Genomic DNA, 21,058 nt, shown 5'->3' on the forward strand with positions numbered 1-21,058 from the left:
TGATATTGTTGGTTCACACCTATAATATTAGTTACTTTGGGTACTGAGAACAGGAGGATCACTGTTTGAGGCCAGAAAAAGTTCATGATACTCGTTCTTTTGTGTCCCAACTGAGGATTGAATTCTTTGTGCTTTCTAGACAGGCATTCTATCACTTGAGTCCCAGCTCCAGCCCTTTTTGCATTAGTTTGTCAAGGTAGGGTCTTACTTTATGCCCAAAAAGGCTTGGGCTGCAGTTCCCTACTTGTGATTCCCTAAATCACAAGAATGACAAGCACATAGCACTGCTCTCAGGCAGATGGAGTCTCATGAATGTTTCTCTTCAAGCTGACGTCAGAATCTCCCAATCTGCCTCTCAAATAGCTAAGCTTACAGGCTTGAGCCACCTTGGTTGACTTTTTTAAAGACACTGTCTCAACCCATAGCCAGGCTTAATAGTCCACATACCTGTGGTCTCAAGCTATATGGGAATCTACGATTGGAAGGATTTTTGGTGCCAGTTCAAATGAAGCAGAAAAGTCCTTGAGACTCTGTTTCCATGGAAGAAGCTGATGTGGTGGTCCTGTCATTCCGCTGATGGATGGGTAGGCTAAAATAGGCTGATGGCAGCTCAGGAGTATACCCCGCCAGGAACTGAGATCCTATTCTAAAAATAACCAATACAAAACAGGGCTGGAGTCATGGCTCATCAGTTGTGCTAGTTTTCAAGCATAAGGCCACGAGTTCAAACTCCAGTACTGTTTTCCAAATGTATCTAAATAAAAGCAAAAAAATGTTTCTGATTCCTCTCTTGGGATGTTCCACATTATAGTGGATCAGGCCATTGTAGTGGATCAGGTGAGGTAAGAACTTCCTGAACAAAATAGCATTCTCCTTGGTGCTCCAATAACATGGAATACAGTATACTCCCAAATGGTAGAATTAATAATCCCTTTGAAGGGAAATCTATTCCTGCATATTTCTTTCAGATAATTGTGAGGACTGGAAATATAGAACAGTGTTGGAGCAAATCCTACTTCTATATCAAGTTGTAATTTTGAGATATAGGTTATCTTATATAACTTCCCCCAATTCTCCATTCTCTCACTTCCTTAAAACAGAAAAAGATCAATTGTAGCACATTGCAGAGTTGTATAAGGGATAACTATGTGTTTATTTGCTGTATATAAGGTACTTAAGACTGTCTCTGACTAATTTTTGGAGTGTTATTTAATTTTTAGTAATTGACACTTAGCTACCATTAGGAAGGGTACAATAAATATACACTGACTAAATTCACTGATGATTATAGTACACAGGAATCATCAATAAACACTCTTGTCCTCTTCCTGGTAATCACTTGCATTCCGAACATTCTACAGACATTGCCAGCATTTAAATTGTTTTTGTAGGTGCAGGTCTTGAGGAAGGAAAGAAGGTTGTGGCTTCTAGCTACAGCCTACTTTCAAGTTGGTACATGAGTTGGTTGAGTTATTTAGGAAACACAGTTCTGAATATAAGGTTTAAATCTAGTAAAATGAGGAAATAATATATTTTTCAAAACTCTTGCTGATGTGTATGAAGGAAATGGTACAGCATGGCAGAACATATCCCCAGGAGGCCCAGAGGTGGTAAAGCCTTGGCTTTGTGTTTGAAGCTTTCTAGCTTCAAAAGAACTGGGCTGGGATCTGAGGATCAAGGTATAAAGCCCTGGGAAGAAAAGGCTATGAAGCTCTTATCTCCAATTATCTATTAAAAATCCCCAAGTGGAGGTGTGAGTCAAGTTGTAGAGCACTAGTCTTGAGCCAAGGGACAATGCAAGGTCCCGAATTTAAATACTGTACTGGTAAGGGAAGGAAGGAAGGAAGGAAGGAAGGAAGGGAAGGAGGGAGGGAGGGAGGGAGGGAGGGAGGGAAGAGGGAGGGAGGGAGAAAGGAAGCAAGCAAGCAAGGAAGTAAGTTGGTTCAAGAAGACAGGGGAGGGGCTGGAAAACGAACCCTTAAATATGTATTTTAATGTTTTTTTTCTTTCATGCATGTGTTTCTAACGCATTTATAAGATTATTTCTTTGTTGCTTTGTATGTCCCTCCCCCACAGTGTAACCCCCCGCTTTCACTATATTAGATGTCAGTATAACTTGTGGAGGAGATGGGGACAAACAAGTTGTTTAAGGATTCAGGTGGACCTGTTGCAACAATGAGAAGTACAAAATGTCATGTCAAAAACGAGCTTTACAATGTCAGTGTGGGGGGGGAAGGGGGGGTATGATTGGGTGGGAGGGAGGGGGGAGGTTGGGAAGGGAGGTGAAGGATAAACAAAGGAGGAGCTGCAATGCTTGGTAAGAAATGTATGCATTATCCTGCCCATGTAATTGTAACCCCTCTGTACAGTATATTCTCAAATAAAATTAAATTAAATTAAAAAAAAAAAAAAGAAGACAGGGGAAAGTTGATTTCCACAGCTCATCTACTATCTAGTGGTGCTTCCCATAAACACTTTCTAAAGTGAAAGATCTATTACACCAAAATTGATGCATCACTATTATTTCATTAGTTCTTACTTTCAGAATACGTTGTTTATCTATTTCTTTATGTGTGCCATTTTTACCTGTTGCTTGGAGAGCAGGAGATAAAAGAGAAGACTTCCCCAAGAAGATTAAAATACCATTTATTAAGAGGCTCAATTTTCCATCAATAACTCCTATTTGAAACATAAGAGATGCTATATGCAACCTCCCTGGGGTTTGCCAAGCCCAAATCCTCATACAGTTGAGAAGGGGTAGATCATGAGCCCAGGAGGGAATGTGGGTGGAGAGACTCCATGTTTAGACAGATGGCCAAAAGTAGTGTAGCCAGCCAGAGAAAGCAAGATTCTGCCTAGAGTATTGGGCCCCTGGGGAGCAAGAGGAGACATTTGCACCAACCAGATGAGGTCATGGGGAGAGGCAAGTCTGAAGACAGGATTCTCAGTCATTATCAACTGCAAAGTGTCACTGGGAGAAAGTGACTTTAGTCATGAACTGGATAAATAGCTTATTTTTTTTTTTTTAAAGAGGAATATTTGTGCAAATGAAGGCATGTAAAAAGCAGTGTGACAGATTTGGGCAGGTGGCAGGGTGAAGGGGTAGTTATTCTGTTTCCGTGTTATCTCCTGACCATTTTGTGTTTTGGTCTAGACAGAGTTTATTAGGGTAAAAATTCTGATGATTAATTACTGATGCTAGTCCCAGGATCATAAAGAGGAATAAAAACAATTTCACAAACAATTTTTATGTAAAATAATGCTGAACAGAAGTCTGTGGCTTATCCTAATCCAAGACATAATTAATAAGAGAGTATTGTTTTAGGATTTCTGTATGTTAAGTTCACTTGTCTTTGATACCATTTTTAGAATTCAAGTAAATGAAAGTATTCAGTCTTCTCTATTACTCAACGTAACTCACTCATTGTACATAGGTCTCTAGGATTATAATAGTTCTGGAATTATATTTCATTTATATAATATCATGATACCTGATATAGCCTCATGGATTAGAGGTGTTCATTAGTTCAGATTTATAGTGAAATGTCAAAGACAAACATTATACAATCTATTTTGGAAAAGGCAAAAAAAAAAAAAAGAACAAAAAACCCACTTGAAATGGTCTTGAAATCTATAACTTTATTTATACATTTTAAAAACATAGAATATAGAACATCCAATAGTTAAAAAAATGTATATTTTAAATGGCTGCTTATTAGCAAATAGGGTTGTTTATTATTGTTGTTGTAAAACCTTAAAAATAGTAGTCTTGAACTAGAAGCTGGAAGATTCATCTAATTTTCTGGCCACTCATTAGAGTCCCACAGGACTTAGAGAATCATTTTGTACAATTTTCTTCTTTAAATAAATCCTTGTAATACAGGATTAACAGTCCCCTTGAATGACCTGCTAGGAGGAAGTACCAAGTTTTGTGAAATCTGGAGTTTAAAAATTTAGGACTTTCTTTTAAAGAAAAAATAATTTTATGAACATTTTGATTTTATGAATTTCATATTAACGTAGCCACACAAATACAATATCATTCTTTTTTTAGTTTAGTTTTTTCCCATTTATTTATTTTTTATTTATTTATTTATTTTTATTGTGAGAATACCGTACAGAGGAGTTACAGTTACATGGGCAAGATAACAAGTACATTTCTTATCAAGTATTGTTGCCTCCTCTTTGCCTCCCCTTCCCAACCCTTCCCATCCTCCTCCCACCTCCCCACCCAGTCCTCCCCCTCCCCCCATGCTTTCGCTCTGTTTGATGTTGGTATAATTTGTGGAGGGAAAGGGGAAAAAAAAAACAAATCATTTAACTAAGGATACAGGTGGACCCATTGCAACAAAGATGTACAAGTTGTTATGTCAAAATACAGTATCATTCTTATATTAAAGTTTTGGAAGGAGTCTGTAAAACAGTGGAAGGGAAATACCTGATGGGTCATCTTTGTCAGCTCTGTATTTTTAGGAGTCATTTCTAGTTGCCTTTAAATCCTAAAATTAAGGAAATAGCTGCTCTCATGCTGATTTCAGGTAAGAAAGAATGTCATCAATTCTAGTTTTATTTATCACATTTTTCTAGGAATATGGAAGACCTAGAAACAAAGTATGTGGGTAAATATTAAAGACTTGCTTTCAAGGCTGTATATAATCCTTTATACACATTCACATATACAAAGATCGGGAGAAAGTGTTTCCCCTCTGTTTTCTATCATGAAATACATTGGCTTCTGAAAATACCTAAATGTATTACTTGTCTTTCCTTCTCCTCTCCTCTTCCTTCCTTTCTCTTCTATTCTCTCCTCCCTCTCTTTTCTTCATCTCTCCTCCCCTCTTCTCTCTCCCTCTGCCTTTCCCTCCCATTCTTTCTTTCCGTTCTCTCTCTTTTCCCTTTCTCTAGTATTCTTCTCTTTAACTTGTTTTCACTTTTTTTCTTTCTCTAGCCCACAATGCTACTGTTTCCCCACTTTCCCTTTTTCTGTACCCTTTTCTCTTCTTTCTCCTTCTGATTGTACATTCACAATTCTGCATTGTTAAAGCTGAATGTTAACCACAATAAAAGATTTGTTCTACATATCCTTTTTGTTGTATTTTTAAAAGATATTGAAGAAATTGAGATTAATTATGACCCACAAAAGGATCAAAAACATAGGAATACCCCCCAAAATAAGGAAAAACAAGGTCTTCATTAAGTCCCTAAAATGTGATACTAAATATGGACTCCCTTGATTTAATCCTGAACCCTGACAACAAGAGAAATTAATCAAAACACGTAAGAACAAGAAATGTATACTTAATTTCCTTCTTCCAGTGAGCATTCTGTTTTGGTTTTTCTCATACTGTTCTACAAATATATTTTGGACTTTTGTGAATTTTTTTTCTTTAGCAATTGTCTCCTCATGACTGAAATGCAGAAACACTGCTTTGCTAAAAATCGAAAACATCAAGTGTTTCATATCAGAAAGCTATACAACAGACTCCATGAGAGCCTTGTCGATCAAATTTAACAAAAGTATTAAATCAATAATCAAAGCCCTTCTGCAAGATTTCTTTCCCTTTCTTACTACTACAAAGTTCAAGTTCATGTTGAATTCACTTTGTGGCTTCATGGATGTTTTCTATGGTTACATTTTGTTAAGTTGTACCCAGGCTTCATTCTTTCACTACAAAAAATGGTCTGAATTCTCTCTATTTTGCATGCAAATGTGGAGGTTTTTTTTAATGTGGAGTATTTTAAGTACAGAACACAAACACAAAACAGAGGTTAGCAATCAGGAGATTAATTAATGAATAATACATTCAACAAAGGTCACTAAAAATCTTGAGTACCAGTACACATGTATTCAGGTAACAGGGTGGTAATGGGTTCCACAATTTTGATTCATCAGATCCTGATATAGACTTAGTATTAATGTCAGAATCATGGATTAAACTGGAATTGAAAGCTCTGGCTTTTTAGCTTTTCCCAACAATCCTTGTCATGACCTTGGAGAGGTCAGCACCCTGGACTATGATGCTGGTATTGTGAAACAGGAATGAACTGAAATATTTTCTTCACACAAAAGCATGATCAGAATAAATGAGTTCATGTACTTGGAACCCTGACTGAAAGAAAACTCATTATACCCCAAGCCAAGGACGGAATAGAGACAAACGTTAAATAGGAAAGAATAATGAACATATTAATTGGAGAAATTGGAAGGAATTGTGAGTTTCAGTGAAGTCTTACATCTTAATGGCAACTAACATATATTATGTAACATACCATAGTTCAAGAGCTAGAGTGCTTTCCTAGCAAGCTCAAGAACTGAATTCAAGTCTAAGGACCATCCACCTAAAAAAAACCCATACATATTTAATACAGACATATTTTTTAGTACTAACAATATTTCAGCTTAAGGAAATGCCCTAATGACTACAAGATTTAGAAGGTTGAGAAGACTAAGAAATGATTGTACTTTAAATATTGTAGGATAAAAGCATACATCATTAATGAATTTGCTAATTTTTAAGTTTTTTAATTGAGCTTCCTTCCTTCTTTCCTTCCTTCTTATCCTTTCTTTCCTTCTTTCTTTCCTCCCTCCCTTCCTTCTCTCCTCCTCTCTTTCTTTCTGCTGGTACTAGTGTTTGAATACAGAATATCTCACTTGCTAAGCAAGGTAATCCAGACCTAAGGAAACATAGGCTGCAAGGTTTCTCTCATTTGTAGGAATTAGAATACATCTATTCATCTACAAGTAAATCCAATGGATAGTAAAAGACAAATAAAAACACCTTGACATGATAAATTAAACAGCAGTCTAAATATTCCTACAGTGAGAACAAAGGAGGATGTTCTTAGAAGAGGATCACACTATGTTGGAAATGAACTACACAACTTGTGGGAGGGATGTCGGGAGGGGAAAATCTAGGAGAGAATGAGGGAAGGGGTGACACTGTTCAAAAGGAAATGTACTCATTACCTGACTTGTATAACTATAACCTCTGTATATCACCTTTACAATAATTTTTCAAAGTTCCATAAGCAAAAAGAAAGATTATCTCACTTGTTCAGTTTGCTTGTTCAGATGGCACTCTACCACTTGAGCATTGCCTCTAGTTGAATGTTTTTCTGGTAATCTCTGTAGCTAGGATAATAGGCCTGAGCACCCTTGCCCATCTTGTTTTCTAAAGTAGATGATCTTTAAGATCTTCTATAATATGCTGGCCTTCTTCTCTTTGCTTACTATATTTCTTTGCATCTACTGTCAAGACCAATGGACTTGTATGAGAGCATCTTAGAAGTTACACTGTGGCCCAAAGCATTGAGATAAAAGTACAATTTATTGCTATGATTTAGTATCTTGAGACCATAACAGAGATCTTAAAACCCATTATTGATATGATATTTTAGAATTAATTTCTTTTTAGATTTTGGAGCAAGTACTTTTTGCCAGGAAGCTTTTAAGTGACAGCTACTACCTAGACTAGATGATCTGACTAGACAGTTTTAATCTCACCATCAGGATGATAAACTATTGGCCATGATTTGTTTTTTCATCTGCAATCTTTGCATCATCATTTGCCTGGAATGGGTGAAAACACACGTTACACACACTTCGGCTGGTAGGTAGGTTTCTCACTGCAGAGTCAGATCCTCAGAAGCATCTTAAAGAGATTCTGTTCAAGGTCACTTTTTATAAAACCTTAGTTTCTTAGTATATTCCATTTTGGTGTTCACCTTCTCTATTTTTTGTTTGTTTTATGTTTTCATGCTGGTTCTGGGACTTTAACTCAGGGTCTGGTGCTTTTGCTTAGCTATTTTTCACTCAAGGCTGGTGCTCTACCACTTGAACGACAACTCCACTTCTGGCATTTGGATTTGTCTGTGGAGGCTGAACAAGGATCCTGGAATCTCAGTCTCCTGAGTAGCTAGGATTATAGGCATGGGTATGTGGCCATTTTTGTCTTCTTAGTAAGATATGTTAGATGACAAAAGGTTTACAATCTGTCACAGTTAACCAGATTAATCAGTCATTTAATGTGTTGCCCAACTTAGTTTTAAACAAGGTATTTTTTCACACCAGTTAAAGTAATACTACTTTCCATTAGTCTAACTTTGATATAATGTTGAAGAACATGTTGCTCAAGAATAACTGTCTTTCCCTTTGTGCCAGCAGCTACTCTAACACACACAGAGATGCCAATGTATTTCCTAAAATAAATATGTTTAGTAATGTGAGCGTCTTTTGCTAAAGTTCTAAGATAAACTGATTTATGATTTTGCACAAACTTTCAAGTTGAGAAAACTGTAAAACCCAATTATTCTGTCCTACAGGGAATAAAATGATTTTTATAATAAAATTTTAATAAAAATGGTTTCCAATAAAACTATTAACACATGTGAATTTCTAGGCAGGAATTATTGCTTAATATATTGCAAACCCAGGTAGGTACCACTATCATTTTGAGAAATTTCTTTAACCTTTCATTCTTTATTTTTTTTTTATTTTAAGAATTTTTTTTGTGATTGGTCATGGGGCCTGAACTCTGGGCCTGGGCGCTGTCCCTCAGATCTTCAGCTCAAGGCTAGCACTCTATCATTTGAGCCACAGCACCATTTCTGGCTTTTTCTGCTTATGTGGTACAGAGGAATCAAACCCAGGGCCTCATGCATGCAAAGCAAGCACTCTACCACTGAGCCACCTTCCTAGCCCTCATTATTTATTTATTTTTCATTTGTAAAATTAAATTGTAGATTTATTTTGAGGCACTTAAAGAACATTCAAACTTAGTTACCTTTTATTAATATTATTATTATGGTTAGTAGTACAAAAACATTGACAAGCAAAAGCAGTTCAGACTTCTCTCACTAAGTCTTCATTTAAAACTTTCTTTACTTCTAGCAAGGATATTAGGCTAAAACACTTACTCTGACTTTCTGTAAAAAAAAAAAGGTATAATTACATATGTCAACGAGGAGGAGAATTATTCAAAGCTTAATTACAATTTGGATGAAGAGTTTGATTGATTGTCTTTGGCAATTGAAATTTCTAAATTCCTACACTTAAAAAAAATGCATTGCTAACCTCATGATTACAACGCCCACACTTTCAATATTATCTGATAATGGAACCTGAGTTTCATTACTTTGGAAAGGACTCAGTGAAGATGAAAGTTTAGGTGGCAATGAAGAAAATGCTTAGAACAGTCAGAATCCCAAGAAGAAAAGAGAGGGAGGGACACTCAAATTAAATTGATTTAAGGAAAGATGAAGGGATTACAATAAAAGCATTTAAGCTAATTTGACAAAGAAATCTTTGAATGACTTCACAGTGTTATGAAAGAGACATGCATTCAGTAGAACTCACTGTACATTTTGATCTGTTCCCATGCCAAGGGTATGCAGCCTGGTCCCTTGTAGGATTCTTAGCAGCAACTGAGAGCCACAGCCCTCCACCCCACCCCCACCCCTGCCCCCAGTCAGCTCTATCAAGAAGAGAAACAACTGATATTCTCTATCATGCACACATTACTACTATACTGTGATGCTCAGTAGATAAAGTGGTTTGTTTTTGGCTTGCCATAAGTATAAATCAAACAAAAAACATTCCCGAGATGAATATCAGTACATGCAAATACATTTTCCTGACATAGTCAAATCAGTGACTTTGGAGCTCCAACTTTGATTTAAAAAATAAACATTGCTTAAATGATAAAACCACTAGTAGTTCGTACAAGTGAATTTTTTTAAATTTTTTATTGTAAAGATACTATACAGAGGGTTACAGTTACATGAGTGAGGTAATGAGTACACTTCCTATTGAGCATTGTTACCCCCTCCATTGTTTTCCCCCTACCATCCCTTCCCTCCCTACCTTCCCCGAGGTTCTTTTTTTTTTTAATTGTGATTAAGTGATTACATAATTTCCCAAATTTCACAGTATTGTGGAATAATGATGCTCATTTAAAGTCACAAGTTCATTCTAACTTTCCTGGAGCAAATTGTCTATCATAGTCTATAACATATAACGGTGCACACATATACACCATACATGTGATCAGCAGCATGGGGATATTTAGTAGTGGTTCGACCAGATGAGTGGGAGTTCTTTGTTTCTTAAGTCCTGTTAATTTTGTCGTATCACCTAACATTTTGGATTTAGCATCTACTTATCAGGGAGACCATGTATAAGTGATTTTTTTAAAGAAATCTGAGCATTTATCATCCTGGACCTGAAGAAAGTAAGGGAGGGAACATTATAGAACCTGGAGACAGATCGATCGGGTCTACAGAAAGAATATCTTTCAAGACTCAGCAAGATGGTCTGCCTAAAGTGTTAGAAGCAGCTAAAGGAGTTTCACTTTCCATTCTCCATTTTGTTTCTGAGCTCCCACGCTTGCTTCTCATTGGCCAAACCCCACTGAGAATCCATTGGACATAAAGCCTATGGGTATCTTTCCTTACAGCCCAACTTCCTGGAGATAATTGCCCTTAGAAATAAGGCAAATTTGGTGGTGGCGGGGGAAGTCCTAGCACAAATGTACAGGCAAGAAAGATGAATTTTAAAAATGTTTCGTCTCTTCTCCCTGGGAAAGCTGGACATTCAGAAATAAGATTGCTTTTTGGAAGTTTAAATGTTACAAACAATTCAATTCAACATGTTACCTTTTAAAGAGATGTGTTTCTTGCACTAAAATTGGAGGCAATATTAAGATATTCATGCATCCAAAGAAGATATGTGATCAGAACAAAGGTGGTTAAAGATATTGATGGAATTCTTATTTGATTATGAGTTTATTTTCCAAATAAAATCCCTTTAAATCTCAGCTCATGTTTAGTTTTGGATGAAAAAATATAGCAAGAGACTAATTCCAGATAGCAACATTAATGGATTGAAGTATGCATTCTTTTCACTTAAAAATTCTGAGATTTTGCATCATTTTGTGATCAATCCATTATAGTTTGCATTGATTGAAAAATACAGCATTTGAGTATATAAACAGTGTGATGAATAAATTTCTTCCATTATTTTAAGTGTATCATGTATGTGATAAACATTTAGTACTTCTCAGAAGGAACAATGCCTATTGTGCTTTAAAAAAAATTCTGGTCTCTAGCAAAATTGTGGATAAAGTCATGAAAACAAAGATATATACCACTCTATAAATGTTATGCCCTTACGTAGCCATCATGAGCCTCTTTTATGTTATACCAGCAATTATATCTAATAGCTTTCAGTAACTTAGAAGTTTTAAACACTACACTTTCAGAAAAGGTCATATTTCATACATTATGTTAAGCATTTATGGGAGGTGTTTGGCCTATGAGAATTGTAGTAGAAATTGATGTATTTAAAACAGAAGCGATTTCCTTTGTCATTAATTTTTATTTTCTGTTTGAGGATAAATATGACTACTTTAGTCAGTAAAACACAAAAGTATTTACCATGAAATATTACCCTCAGTAGGCTATATAAGCTGAATGTGCAGTTGTCTACTTGGCTCTGGTATGTAAGAAGGATTGCAGAGAAATGGCTACAGGGACTTGTTCTTTCACCCCAGGCCCCAGCAATAAGACACTAACCATTATTCTTAAAGCCCTGGTATTGGTATGCATGCAGTCACCCTTCCCTAAGGTTTTAACATCCTTCCAGGCAGAAGTGTTTACTCCTCATAGTGCCCAGTGTGGTCTCCAAGTTTTGAAGACCTGGGAATGCACCACCACATGCCCAGACTATCTTCTACCCTCATCCTTCTAGTCAAAGCACAAGTTCCCAGTCCCAGTCTCCTTTTTTCAGGCTCTATTTCTTTGTTTGCCTTATCCCGAAGTACTGAGCATTTCCAAAGGCCTGCGGGGAGGAAGGAGCTATTTAGATCTGGAGTCCTTGAAGTACAAAGTCATCGCAACTCTCCTGAAGGCAGTGGACTTCAAAACTCAGACTTTAAAGGTTTGTTATGCTTTCTATATGGGCAGAAAAAGGGAGGAATTATGTGTTTTCTTCTTTTTTAACTGTATTTGCAACAGCAACACACTCAAGACCCCAACTGACTGTTTTCATTCAAATAGCACAAGAATAAAATGACAAAATCCAAAGAGTAAAAGGAGACAGGTAAAATGATTTTATTAAAAACATTACTTAGTAAATGAAGAACAAAATTGTCTAATGTAGCACAGACTTTCCCCCCAAATAGTTCCGCAGCTAAGATGCTAAAGGAAACCAAGGATTCCTTGGCTCTGGCCTAAGCCTCCATGAGGGAGCACTGACACAGCACACTGATCAACTACGTTCACTAACTCCCCCCTTTCAGTAGGTGATGAAATGGAGCATTGCACTCCACTGTTGTTGATTTTTAACTAGAATTAACAGATACCTCTAACTGAGGGCTAAATTGGTTCTCGGAAAATGGCTTTTGATTAGGTGCTGTGTTTTACAGGCTGCTTGTAGTTGTTTTTGAGAAATTTAAAGGTTTTAAACTAATTCTTTTGGCCTGATTTGTTTCTATAAATTCCTTCCCTCTCTTTCTTTCACTTTCTTTCCTTCTTTTTTTCTTTCTTTCTTCCTTCCTTCCTTCCTTTTCTTTCTTCCTTCCTTCCTTTCTTTCTTCTTTCCTTTCTTTTTTTCCTTCCTTCCTTCCTTTGTTTCTTTCTGTCTTTCTTTCTCTTCCTTCCTTCCTCCCTTTGTCCTTCCTTCCTTCCTTCCTTTCCTTCCCTTCCCTTCCTTTCCCTTCTCCTTCCATTCTTCTCTTCTTTCTTTCATTCTTCTTCCTGTCAAACCGGAGGTTTAAGCCCAGTTGATAGGCTGAGTAAAGAATCCATCAGTGGCTTCCATTGTCAAGTGGCAGTACCAAGGTGCCATGGAAAAACTTTCTGGACAGGCCATTGGAGAGAAGTGTGTATGCATGCACTTGTAAGGGACAGTGGCCAAGAATGACCAGAGCAGTGAACATCAGAGTCCCACAAAAGCCAACTCAGCGAGGCATGAAGGAAGATAAGGTCTCAAGGACCCAATGATATTGCTATTCCAAGGAGTAGGAATCCTACTATTATACCTAAGTGTGGGCAGGAGCGTATACATGTGCTCAGATGCATGGGGAAGAGGAAATGGAGTATCCTAGAGCTAAACAACTCTGACAAAAGGAATGGAAACCATGAACTGGCATCTATTATGTAACCAGTACTGACAGGTACCTGCTGGCCTGCTATTTTCTCCAGTCCTCACCCAGGATGGTATATCAAAACATATCATGTGGAATTAGATACTTTAATCACATAGAATTATGGTATGTCTCACTGACCTAAAAGATAGTTTGAAGAAATGTAGTAATACCAAAAAAATCTATTCATTAATAGATTTATAAATGTTGATATTGATGCAAAATTAATACGTGAAGCATGTCTGTTTGTCATTACTATGATGAAATGTTGAATGCAATTACATTTTATAAGGAAGAGATATTTATTCAGTTTATAACTTTGGAGGCTGAAGTCCAGAAAAGCATAGGACAAACTCTAGTGAGAGCTGCCTTTGGCTGCATCACCCCAAAGCAGATGACAATGGAGTGAGTGATATGAAAAGAAGAAATCACATGTCCAAAAAGAAAGCTGAGAGCTGTTGTCCGACAATCTCTCTGAGGGCTTTCTCAAGATGATCTAAAGACTTCCCAGTAAGCTCCACCTCTTAAAGGTCCACAACCTTCTCACACACAGACACAGACACACACACAGACACACACACAGACACACACACACACGTATACACACACAGGCCCAAGTTTCAAACAAATAACCCTCAAGGGACCAACTAGATCTAAATTACAGCACATGGAGACAGTAAACACCACACACTTCAAAAGTGATCATTTAATTTAGCAGAAAATTTGAAAGCAGCAACTGCAGAGTCAAAAGTACCCCATTGCTTATGTTAGTATGATACGTACTCCTGCAAAATGAAGTAAATATAGGAAACTAAGAATCCTTTTCTTTAAATAAAAGATTTAATTATGTGCTTAGAAAATTCAAGAATAGTAACCAAAACTTATTAATGGTGACTAAAATTCAGAAAAAGAAATGTGAAGAAAATGGTTATATTAGTGTGAGGCTTTGCTCCTTTTTAATCACTGCCTAGCATTAGAACATGTATAGGAGTTAATGTCAAAGAAAGAAAATTATAGTAGAAAGTGCAGGTCACACATACTCATGAGACAGTAAGAAGGTCACAGTTTTCAAATTAGTTGACATGGTCAGTCTATTAATTGATTTATTCAAGTTATAAGTGAATTGTTGAATCTTAAATATAAGCCAAGATACTGGGATAAGACAATTGCGACAGCTACCATGGTGTCGGCCCTTGTATAGTTCCCAGTCATTGGAGGAGATGGCTGTTAGACACAGAGGAATCATAAAGGTGATAAAGAGTGAGGGTAAGGCATAAGGAAATGCACGCACTACCCTACAAAGGCACAGGGAGGCTCCTCAGATGTATTTTTAGTTTAGAAATTTTCTTTTCTTTCTTTTCTCTTTTATTCTCTTTCTTTTCTTCTCTCTCCTTCTTTCTCTCTCCCTGTCACACACACACACACACACACACACACACACACACACACACACACACTGACACACACACAAACACAACACAAAGCCACAACATTCTGGGGTTTGCTCTCAGGGCCTTACCCTTAACAGACTGGCTTATACCTGGTGCCACACCTCCAGCCCTGTTTTTCCCTGATTACTTTTAGTACGAGTCTCCGTTTCTGCTCACTTGTGTATCAGAATTGTGGTCCACTTATTTTTAGGCTTCCCATTGTCCTAGAATCTCAGGCAGTCATCACTGTGCCCATCTTTCCTCTGGAAATGGAATATTGAAGACTTTAATGCCCAAGCTTGCCTAGCACCATGATCCTCTCAATTTTAGCCTCCCACATACTTTGAGATATTAGGTGTGTGCTCAGCTATGGGTTGAAAAGTGGGTCTAATGGACTTTTCTTCCCGGGCTGATTTTGAACCATGATCCTCCCAATCTCAGACTCCCAAGTATATAAGATAACAGGTGCAAGCCACAGGTGGTGAGTTCTATCTCATTTTTAAAATACAAAAAAAAAGAGAGATAAATCTCAGTCTTGTCAGTACTGGATAGGTTGGCAAAGAAACAATGTTGTAAACCTTGAATTTCATTCACCTGACTGGGCTTCAGATGACATTTGGATCTTTTTAAATGACAAAGGTTTGTCATCATCGAGAATATGCAAAGAAGTATTTTTAAGCTCTGCAAGTGCTCCCTGAAGAGACGCGACAACCCTCTGAGCAAGGCAGCATCATTACAATAAATGTCAAACACCCCAAAGGGACTACTATGAAGGAGGCAAGCCTCTCTGAGAGAAATTGATGTGGGATTGAAGTACGCATTCTCCTTACTGAAATACCATCCCTTTTATGGCAGGGCGGCCCTCACTCTGCAGAGCTCGGTGAACCAGGCTGCAGCATTTCCTTACACTGCTGCCCTCTCCCAAGCACTGAAAGAGAATGAGTTTCTTAAATAGCCTTGGTTGGCCTGGGAACTAGGGTGAAATGACCTGGATTTGGGTCCCAGCCCAGCCTCAGGCTGTAACCTGAAGACCACCATTTAATCTGTCTAAGCCTCCCTTTACTTCCAAATCATTTTACTATATAAAAAAAATTGCAAACAAATAGCAAAGCCGAGGGACTTTTACAGTGAACAGACATCATCCTCCCACCTGGATTTTCTCCACATTTGACTCCAGTTTCCTTTGCCACAGATCTTTCCATCCACTCCTCAATCCACCTTCAGTTTTGATAGATTCCACACTAAATTCACAGATGTGCATCCCACTAAATATTGCAGCACAAATATCATTCATCAGAGTTGGATTTTGCTTACATTTGTTTTTGTTGGCTGTCAAGTTCACATATATTAAAATGCATGAATATTGAGTGTACCTTTTTTTCAAATTTTCTTCAAAGTATGTATGTCAGCTGGGTGCCAGAGACTCACATCTGTAATCCTAGCTACTCAGGAGGCTGAGATCTGAGGATTGAAGGTCTAAGGCAGCCCTGACAAGAAAGTCTGTGTGACTCTTATCTTTATTCGACCACCAGCACCCTCCCCCATAAAAAAAAAAAAAGCTAGAAGTGAAGCTGTGGCTTAAGTGATAGAGCACTAACCTTGAGTACAAAAGCTCAGGGACAGTGCCTAGAACTTGAGTTCATGTCTAGTACCAATACACACACACACACACATACATACACACACACACACACACACACACACAGAATGCATGTCAGTGTAACTCAAATCCTTAGAGATCATTGTGTGCTTAAGTCTCTTTTTCTTATTGCTTTTTTAAAAAAATTAATATTAGATTTAAGTAGTTGTACAGATCAATTGCCTTTTAACAAATCAGTTTATGAATACAATCTGTCTTAGTCAATGCCACCCCTTTCAGAGAATTATCTCCAAGGGTTGTCAGAAAGATAACAAGAGCTAATGGGAAAAGTAGCTGGTAGCTTATGTGAGGTCAAGGGTAGAACACTGTCTTTACAGTTGTAATTAATATGATTATTATCTCCTTGATGAGTATTGATTTTAAATATGAAGCAAACTTAGAGGGTGACCATTTCAGTTACTCCTTATAACCTGCACGACTCTAAAAGCTATTGCCATCCCAATGTTAATCGTTACGCAATTTGCCTGCAAGTGTTCTCCCATGATGAGGGCATGATGCTTGTGTGACATCAATTGCAGTAGTCTGGAAAGTGAGGTGTCTGAGATCTGTCTGGCAAAGTTGAGATGACAATATTCTCTTCTCTTGATTCAGTTACCTTGGCTCTGTTGCATTTTCTAAGCTGTTTGACTCTGGCTTTCCTTTTTACAATATGGACATTTTCCTAATGTTATTGGGTGCTGAGGAATCCTCATTATTAATCCTGTCAGCAGCTCAATTATTATGGGTTTGGTTATTAAAATGATACTATAGAGAAGACTGTAATGGACTGGCCTTGAATTTGACCTGCCTGAAAAATATCAGGCAAGTGTTGGAAGGACACAAAAGAAAGTCATAACAGGTATGGCCAGAGCATACATGCAGTAAAAAGCAAGTGGCTAGTCTCAGAGATGAATTATTCCACAGGGTTTTCTGGGGTTGTAACTATGTATGTGGTCACAGAGACTATGTGGGTTATAAACTATAAAGAGTCTGAGATATCATTCTACTCGCAAGCTAATAAGTAAAACTTCCCATTTTACAGATGCCAGCAGAAGACATAAGAATGCCAAATGAAAGTCATAGGATCTCTTTATACTATAGCAAGAAGAATGAATTTCAAGTTTGTATTGGTTCCCTCCAGACCCCAAGTAGCCATGCAAAGTATACAGAAAAAAAGATAGAGAAATTTAGTCTTTGGTATCATATTTGAGCTATTACTTTGAAAACTTTGTGACAGTTCAACTTCTGGATAATTAATAAATATTCTCATTATGTTAGTCCTTTCAATTGTGTGTACTATAAGTTGAATCCAAGACTCACTGTATATGGCAAGTTAAAAAATTAGATCATTTCTGAAATGGACAAAGGGTGAGACAACCATGACAAAAAGAGGAAGAAAAGATGTAGGCAACATTTTAGAGGAGAAATTAAAATATGCTGTTGCATTGGATCGGAAATTAATAGTACAAATAATATATGTGAGCATAAAAGTGGAGATCCTTAGTAGACATTAGAGCTGTGAAATTCAGACGAAAGAGCTGATGGAGAAGCTGTTTATACAAATGACATTCGATGGTATGCATATTATTTATTGGTTTATAAGGATATTTATTGAAATAAAGTCCAGGAAAGGACAACAAGTAACTCCAACACTTAAAGTTTGGTTCGAATATAAGGGTCCTCTCTCCCAGGGGGATGTAGCTCTAAGCATAATATGCAAAGAAAAGAAGGAGACGTGGGAGGAGAGACGGCATATTTGTAATTGTGGAGCTGTTTGAGGGTACTGGATGGAGGGAGGAAGAAAAAAGAATGGTAGAAAGGAATTAAGTGAGGTATCCTTCTTGGAAAAAAGAGATGAATAAGTTAAAGACCACATGAGATGAATCACATAAATTGTGAGGGAACCCTGATTCAGAAACAAGAAAATGTACCATGTACCTAAAAGAAACTCAATAGAGATGGAGAGTTAGTAGCATGCAAAGCAGAATGTTGGGAAATGGGAAGAGGTGAGCCATAGGGCCATGGTTGGGCCAGGTTTAAAGCTATACTAAGAAGTGTCAGTCTTATCCCTAAGGCAGTGGAAGTGCCTTAGGGACACCGAATTGGACAGGAAGTACTCAAGGTATTAATTATAATAGAAGTTCTTCTACCTAAGTTTCTACTTAAGTATGCCAAATGGCCAACGCTGTTAAAAGAATAATGCCTGGGTTTTTATTTGAAGTGTCTGACTTCATGAAATGGAATTTCTTAGTACCTTTCATTCTATCTTCTAAAAATCATGAATATTTGGTATATATATAATTTGCTGGTGAAAGGCCCTGAACTCTGGGCTGGGTGCTGTCCTTGAGCTCTTCAGCTCTTCAGCTCAAGACTAGTGTTCTAGCACTTGAGCCATAGCACCATTTCCGGCTTTTTCTGCTTATGTGGTGCTGAGGAATCGAACCCAGGGCCTCATGCATGCAAGGCAAGCACTCTACCACTGAGCCACCTTCTCAGTCCTAAATATTTACTTTAGAGTAAGATTGTGTAGATTATGTACCTCTGATCAGCTAAACAGATGTACCAATATAGAGAAAGTGGCACCACAAATCAAATTGTTCTCACTCTTGAAGTGAATGTACTCTACCTGCAGACACCAGAGTAAGGTGAAAATTGTGATTTCTGACAGGACTTAGACAGAGGCTTTTTATTTTAAAAATACAAAAATGTCTACTCTATATACAGCAAGAGAAATGAGATGCACACAGATCAATGGCTGTCACTGGAAATCATCTTCGTTGGTCCCTCTTTTCTTCCTTCTTACAAGTCTTCTGTTCTGCCTCTTCTATACTTGGAACAAACGTGGACAATTGTCACTCTGGCCTTCTTGCCTAGAGGTGGTCTAACATCACCATTCTAAGTCACTTGCAGAAGACATGTCTATGGTCTTTGTACACAAATGGGCATTGACAAATGTGACTTTCTACCTCTACTTTATCATATGTCGGCAGCCTCTTCACATCTGGAATGTCCACATGGACTAAAAGTCGTCTTTTAAAAGGTTGGGGGAAGTTGAGAACAGCTTCTTCGTATTATATGCACAAACCTACCAGCCAGTGAGCACCTGTGTCCTCACTTCCTTTTCTCCACTGGGAACAGCCCAACTGCCTGGGCCACCAACTGTGGCACCTGCTGTCATCCGGGGCTCCGCTCACCTTCCAGGACCTTTAGGGCTTTCATCTGTCCTTGTTGCAGGGGGAGGTCTCCCGTGGTAGGGCAAGCAGGTCACTTCAGGTCCCGGGCTCCGCGGTCTAGAATGCTGGCTATCTTCCAAGGCTGCCTGTGGTCTCCTCCTCCAGCCCGTGAAAGCCTCAGCCATTCTTCTGGCCTTCCTGCAACGCTCCACCACCACCCAAGGGCGTCGTGTCCTTGGCAGCCGGGCAAGGCCTTTGTCTGGACCCAGCAATGTGGAGCCTGGGCTCTGAGAGACCACCACCGCCATCAAGTCACCCCAATGGGGCTCGGGGCTTGCAGGGAGCTGGCTGCCATGACTTTAGAAGCAAAATTTAACATCTGTACTGGTGACTGTGTGCCTGTATCAAGTGTGATAGTAGAAAGGAGTTGAAAGAAATGAAAGGTTCTAGGCTAGAATAGAATGCTCCCACCTAAAAGACACTTTCAGATAGAACCATTGTTACATGTGTGTGGTTTATTCAACACTACTGTGTATATAGTGGACAATTAAGTCCTTATTTGAAACATCTGGTCTCTTTAGATGTTTATAAGTGCACAAAGTAGAGGTAGTAAATAATTCATTTTGTAAAATAAATACAAAAATGTGCTGCACAAGCATGGAAATGTGAAAGGAGAAAGATAAAAGTCAAAAGTCTGGTGCCAACTAGAAACAAGAGAAGACAAATGTCCTTGCACATGAAGATTTCACATTTACTAGGCGGGAAAGAAGGCCAGCTACTTTCAGGCTTTCACAAATAGCATGACTTGTAAGGGAAGCCAGCCAGACCCGCCAATGCCTTTACAAGACCAAGAAACAGATTGCACAAAGCTGATTGGGCTGAGGCTCAGCATCTAGCTTTACATATCTCAATTATGTTCATGTTCATATACCTCATCTGAGGTCCTGCTCAGATGGAAGTTAATATCCATATTTGTAAAGACAACTAAAAACTGTTCTATACATTTATGTGTAATTAACACAGCGTTACTGTTATCGCTATTTGGGAATGAGTAGCTTTGTATCAAAAGCCCTGGTGCAAACTATTTCACTCACACTTAAAGGAGGAAAGCCACATCCACACAAACTCTCCCTTGTTAGCATCTCTATCTCCAGGCCTGGCCAGTACTTGACCCATTCTTTCAAGTGACCAGTTCCAGGAGCCTCTTAGTTCTGAACAATGACTAGGGATCATAAAGGCAGTTAATATGTATGGGTACTTAGTTTGTGCCAACGCCAAATGCCTCCCTTTGATTGCTTCATTTAATGATAATCATAACAACTTTATTTTTGTCATGATTTACAGACGAGGAAACAGGCACAATGAGTGAAGGGACTGGTTCAGGTCACACAATAGAAAGAAAGGGGAGTCAGAATTCCAGTGTAAATGGCACCTGAGCCCATTGTTTAAATCACTATGACACACCTGGGGTGAACTTTGAATGGTCTGAGCTGCTTTCTCTGTCAGATGGGGCTGACATATATCTGTGGACGTTAAAGCCCAGATCATCATGGGAAATAAGTTTGGAACAGATAATGCTAACATGACCTACTTTGTTTGCATAAATACCTCCGCTGATCTAACAGAGTAAAGTATATACCAGGGTTGGGGGAGTAGTTTGAATGAAACACTTAT

At 38.1% G+C, this 21,058-nt stretch overlaps 1 long non-coding RNA gene across 1 annotated transcript; it reads left to right on the forward strand.

Annotated features, from left to right (window-relative positions):
- The first annotated feature begins 15,131 nt into the window (after positions 1-15,131).
- Positions 15,132-19,980, forward strand: LOC122112868. The gene is made up of 3 exons (XR_006148286.1): positions 15,132-15,144; positions 18,853-18,856; positions 19,840-19,980. It is a non-coding gene; the product is annotated as an uncharacterized LOC122112868 (long non-coding RNA).
- The last annotated feature ends 1,078 nt before the right edge of the window (positions 19,981-21,058 follow it).

The sequence above is a fragment of the Dipodomys spectabilis genome, unplaced genomic scaffold (assembly GCF_019054845.1).
Source record: "Dipodomys spectabilis isolate Male_0828 unplaced genomic scaffold, ASM1905484v1 ptg000095l, whole genome shotgun sequence".
NCBI lineage: Eukaryota > Metazoa > Chordata > Mammalia > Rodentia > Heteromyidae > Dipodomys > Dipodomys spectabilis.